Below are 6317 nucleotides of genomic sequence, written 5' to 3'. Positions count from 1 at the left end.
CCGTGGCTTAATAAAACCCTCAAAAGGTCTGTTAAATGCATGGAGTAACGACTTTTATGAAGGTGATTTGATGGAAAAAATATAAATTGTGGAAAGAGATCAAATGTGAAATTCGGAAAATGGGAGTACAACCATAAGGAGGACTGGAGAGGAGCTCACTATGGAAGGGCATACAAACTCTGTTTGACTTTACATTTTATGTGCTTAGCCAAAGCGACTTACAAAAAGGTCAAAGGGTAATAAAAGTAGTATGGGGGGGGGGGGGGGGGGGCTTGGGGGTTTTACATACACGCATGAAGCCCTCAAACAGCTGATCCTTATTTCTTTATTTGATACTCAGAAAAACTTACTCCAACATCAGATTACCTTTACCTGAACAATGAGATGCAATTAAAATGTTTGTTTTCCTGTTAATCTACTTGTGAACAAAGCCATCTCGGTGGAGAGGAGCCAAAGAGAGAACGTCCCAGCACCCGGACGAGTGCTAAGAGAGGCCATACATGAGGGAAACTCGGGTGACTGCTGCCGACTTCCACCCATTAATGCACCACACTTGTTATGCCATCACTTACTGAGGGGCTCACTGAAGCCTGGGATCAAACTGTGGTTTGTGGCTGGCTGTCCTGGCCCTCCTGAGGTCTGTCCTGGTAGCCATTTTTGGTCACACTGACAGTAAAGGTGGTGTAAGGGAACAATGTTACAACTAGAGCATCCTGACCAAGCACATTTATGTTCGAGATGAGATCATGTAACATTTTAACTTTTTATGTGGTTCTCTACAAATAGGAAGTATTATACTATGAACCAGGTATTTACCCAAGACTATAATGAGCAACAATTCTGGGACCTTTAGTGGGTACTAAATAGTGTGGGGATCTTTAAGGAATGTACCATTTATCTGTGTACTGATTGGCATAACTGAAATGCCTTTTAGCTACTCTGTGTAAGTGAGCCTAATGGATAAAAGAAGAGATTCTGTTTTAGAAAGACCAGTCTGCCATGTGGCACTGACCACAAGCACATGGAGGCTCCATGGGCACTAATGGAATAAAGGACGGTCACCTGGAATTTCATTTGTAACCATCACTCGAGACTCTTCTTTATTCACTCAGAATTTTTCCTAACACTTGTGATTGATGATCGAGTGTTACTATAAAGAAAGGTATGATATTCGATGTGCATGTGTTTATTCAATTCACTAACAACGATACTCCTTATTTATTATTATGTGGTAGTAATGATATTGTTTAATTATTCATCACATTCCCTTACTGTGCCAGAATGCATTAGGAGGTCTTGTTATATGCATATGCTGACTATCGTTATATAGTGCCTTTATCTATCTCTTATATAGTGCCTTTTCTATCTCTATCTGTCTATCTTATATACTGCCTTTCATATCTATCTATCTAATATACTGCCTTCTATCTATTATATAGTTCCTTTCTCTATATCTATCTATTAGACAGTGCCTTTCTCTCTTATATAGTGCCTTCTATCATATAGTGCCTTTCATATCTATCTATTATATAATGCCTTTCATTTTTATCTTTCTATTTATCTAATATAGTGCCTTCTATCAACTATGTAGTGCCTTTCATATCTATTATATAGTGCCTTTGATATCTATATGAAGGCACTATATTAGATAGATAGATATGAAATATATATCTTTTCTATCTATTGTGCCTTTATCACTATCTTAAATATAGTGCTTTTCATTTATACATCTATTATATAGTGCATTTCTCTCTCTCTCTCTCTCTCTCTCTCTCTCTATATATATATATATATATATATAAAATCTTATATAGTGCCTTTCATCCTTTCATATCTATCTATATACTGCCTTCTATCTATTAGATAGATATGAAAGGCACTATATAATAGATAGATATAAAGAAAGGAACTATATAATAGATAAAAGGCAGTCTATTAGATAGATATAGATAGATAGATATGAAAGGCACTATGTATATGAAAGGCACTATATATCTATCTAATATACTGCCTTGTATCTATTATATAGTTCCTTTCTCTATATCTATCTATTATATAGTGCCTTTCTCTATCTTATATAGTGCCTTCTATCATATAGTGCCTTTCATATCTATCTATTATATAGTGCCTTTCATTTCTATCTTTCTATATATCTAATATAGTGCCTTCTATCAACTATATATTGCCTTTCATATCTATATGAAGGCACTATATTAGATAGATATGAAATATATATCTTTTTTATCTGTTATATTGTGCCTTTATTACTATCTTAAATATAGTGCTTTTCATTTATATATCTATTATATAGTGCCTTTCATCTATTATATAGTGCATTTCTCTCTCTCTCTCATATATATAAAATATAGTGCCTTTCATATCTATCTTATACTACCTTCTGTCTATTATATAGTGCCTTAATCTATTTTATATAGTGCCTTTCATATCTATCTATTATATAGTGCCTTTTATCTATCTCTATCTGTTATATAGTGCCTTTTATCTATCTATCTATCTATCTTTGATATAGTGCCTTTCATCTAACTACACACACAAGTCCATGTTAGGTCTCTGCAGCTCTGTTTTTATTATTCTTTATTGTTTGGCTGACACCTGAAGTGACTTGCTCATGGCCACACGTTGTGCAGCTGCAGAGAGGAGTGTGAGATGGATAGAGAGATAGATGCGAATGGCACTTTATAATAGGTAGAGCGATAGATGAAAGGCACATGTGGCCCATTTGGGTTAGTACACTTAAACATAGATTTTTATTAAAAGAACATCAAAGCATATTTGACATTAAACTTTTGTTAAATTCTAAATTTAATTTTAATTGCAATTTTAAAATTTAATTTTTAATTTTAATTGTTTTGTACGAAAACAAAGTCAGTGGCTCACTAACACTGTGTGACCTCGAGAGAGTCACTTCACCTACGTGTGCTCCGACTGGAAAACCATAAGAAAATTTAACCAATTGAATCTCAGGTGTTGTAAGTCACCTTAGATAAATACATTAAATTAATAAAATCAAAACAGCTTTCATTTTAAATGGTTGCTTCAAGTTTAGGGACATGTCCTTCTCGCCAAGGGCCGCCAACTCAGTCCTCAGGGACTCCCAGACTTTCCAAGCTTTGCTTACTTTCAGCAACCTGTACCAAGCAATCAACCCACATTGGCCCCATATTATCCTTGGGGGTTCAATTTAAGGGAATCCATATGGGGGCTACACCCCTGTAACAAATGCACAGGTTTTTTTTTATTATTATTTTGTAACTCAAGTGGGTGAATTTTCTCTGGTGTTTTACGCTCCTCTGCATCCGATGCATCGTAAATCTTGACTTCCCTTTCATGACTTTCATCATCCGATATTTCCAAGTATGACTCTCTGCAGTGTTAGGGTGTCTTTCTGTAAATTTCTATAAATCGCCTGCTTATTAAAGATTATGTAACACAGGGGAGAAACGCGAGTTAGCCAGTGTACACAATGTGACAGAAACACACAAGAATACATTTGGTAAGTTATAATATTTACACTTTTAAAAATTGTTAATTTTAAAAACAACCATTCAAAAGCAATTCGATAACGCAGCTGGTTCAGCTAAGTCTGTTCGCTCACCTCCATTTCTCCCACTGAATTCATTACCAAGGAGTTGGATCACGTAGTTTTCTAGGAAATCCTAACTATAAAGCCCAGGGCGAATTATTTAACAAACGTGTTCTAGTAAATCGTAACAGGTGGTCCGTGAAACATCAAGCAGAGACCTCTGTGGAAATGACTGCTCTGCAAGTGGATGCTTCTCAAATGACTGAACACGGACTTAGAGGGACTTTTATTTTGACACACCGCGAGCTTCTCGCTACCAGAAGTGTTTCATTTCAGCCGCTCCTACCGCGCAGCATCTTCAGGCTGTGCGGATATTCCGTAAGGGTGTGTCGCTACCCGATCTGCGTGCCTACCAGATTTGCGAGCGCAGGCGCATAGCTTAACTATTACGACCCTGCACGATCTGCGTTTCTTTTACTTTGCGACAGGAGTCCCCATCCGATTTGTCTCGCGCACGCGCTCTCTGCTTAATTAAAATTCATTTCACGACGCTGTCCGATTTGTTCTGCGCATGTCCAATGTTTTACGACACACGAGAAAAAAAGTTACCACGGGATTTTAATTTCTCGGTCTGCATTAACAAATAGAACTTTCGCCATTCGAGTGAGAAGGAGAAAGAAGAACGCTGTAGAGAGTAGGAGCATATTGAATTTTTCTCCTGGCAGAAGAATAATTTTCACTTCTTGAAAAAATGAAGACTTTTCAATTTTACAACGACTTGAAAGAATATCTTTTACGGGAAGAATTTAGCAACAATTTTACGGTCAGAGAGCGAAGTGAAATACGACGTGTGTCCGTGAATTTTATGATTAAAGGTACTGTATGTAATGTTTATTGAATGCTTTTCAATTTTTGAGAATACAGTATATACTGTAATATAATCTAGATATATTTAGGATTATCTGACGTTTTGTTTAATAATTGGAATATTACAAAATTTACCGTTTTAAATAGGCTGTTGATTTCAATGAACGCGCATGAATGTTTTGAAATATGCAAAACTTTTAATAAATTGTGTTATTAAAAAAACTGCTCAGGTGGACTTTCCTGTTTACTGATTTATACTTGATTAATGGATTAGTAGGTTTTCTCTTTTTGGGAATATGAAAATCTGAACTGCCTAGATGTATCTCAGATCAGGTGTCTAAATTTTACAGTTCTTTTAAAGAGAGAAGTAAATTGGTATCCACTAACGAATGTTAAAATGTGTTTTTTCTTATGCAACTCCCCAACATTAGACCACAATATTTTAGTCTGTGTGTGAATCCTCGCAATCCCAGTAACTGCTGTGTTTTTCTCGTTGTATGAGTTTCAATAGAAACAAAACCAGGCTGTTTCATTTGCAAAATAAAGCACACATTCTTAGGGGTATTATGCTTTGTTACTCGGTAATTAGTGTATGCCTTCACTTATAATGTGATGTGGTCATATTTCAGTTACATGCAAGCAACTTTTGTATTCTGTTCTTTCTTAATTTTGGATAGTCCATCATCCATGCCCTGGCTGCTCTACAGGGTGTATCAGGACAGGAGGCAGAAGACTTATTTCTTGGTGGCCCAGAATACAGTATCAGGTAAAAGTCAAGTCTAGGAATGTTTGAAGTAAGTGTTTAAATATTTCTTGTTTATTATTTTTATATTTTACTTGCCTTAGTGAAGTGGAAGAATTTAACTGAAAGATAGGGCAGCAATTAAAGAAGGAGAGAATGCTGCAATATCTGTTAGAATAGAAGATGGTGGTACTTCCCAGTGCTTCCAGAATCCTTCATTTGAGTCTTGGGTCTGAATTTACTGCGTCATTGCCAAGTATTCTGGGGTAATGGATCTTGTTTTGTTTACATTTTGTTTTTCTTCATATTCCAAGCTCATTTACTTGACCTTAGCTTTAATAAACTGGATGGCTGTCTCCTTCACAATTGATTTTAAAGTACTATACTATTCATTACATAAAAAGCTCTGAACAGTTTAGTCCCTTCCTGTATTTGGTACTGTCTCTCCCCCATCAGTCCTCAGTGTAATCTTTAATCCACAACCACTAATTTGCTTATGAAAGAACTGGTGAAGCAGCTTGCACATGTACACCAAAAATATAGAATGCCGGCTATAAATGAAAAACCTTTCAAATACTTTTAAAACTCAATTTTTAAACTGCACCTCTGCTTTATTCCCATTTCTATCAGTTTATGATTTACTTCTGGTTTATGAATGGAACTGCATACACTGAAAGATTTACACCAGATAATAGCCATTGTTTTTTTTTTTTGCTGTTTTTCTTTTTTTTTTCCAGTGATGCCCTTTGCCTTGCACCCTGGTCAAGTCTTGTGCTCCTGACTGTGGTGCTGAAGAGAGAAGATTTCTGAAGACCCTCTTGAAGTGGAGCTGCAATTGCATTAACACCACAACAGTATGCTGGCTGAGAATGTCCACAGGGGCCTGGGGAGGCTGTGACCTTGTGACCTGAGACGTTGTTTTGTCAATCATCCTGACCAACTGGACCTTTATGTGTTCTTCAACAGGGCCATCTGACCAGCAGATATATTTAAGGAGAAGGACCTTTCAATTTTCCTCTTGTGTACTTTTAAATTGTATATATATTTTTTTGTTTTGATAAAGTTATATATATTTGTTAAGCAGTTTAGCAGTTTGGGCTTTATTAGTATTAAAATATGTTAGAAGTTATCTGTGGAATAATTTTAATAATCAAAATAGCAAAA

General features: G+C 36.0%; 1 long non-coding RNA gene across 1 annotated transcript; it reads left to right on the top strand.

Moving 5' to 3' along the window:
- Positions 1-4016: 4016 nt before the first annotated feature.
- Positions 4017-5751, top strand: LOC127527892 (uncharacterized). The gene is made up of 3 exons (XR_007935067.1): positions 4017-4419; positions 5089-5177; positions 5258-5751. It is a non-coding gene; the product is annotated as an uncharacterized LOC127527892 (long non-coding RNA).
- The last annotated feature ends 566 nt before the right edge of the window (positions 5752-6317 follow it).

This window comes from Erpetoichthys calabaricus, chromosome 1 (genome assembly GCF_900747795.2).
Source record: "Erpetoichthys calabaricus chromosome 1, fErpCal1.3, whole genome shotgun sequence".
NCBI classification, from domain to species: domain Eukaryota; kingdom Metazoa; phylum Chordata; class Cladistia; order Polypteriformes; family Polypteridae; genus Erpetoichthys; species Erpetoichthys calabaricus.
The sequence above is the reverse complement of the archived record's forward strand: the minus strand, read 5'-3'. Positions and strand labels throughout refer to the sequence as shown.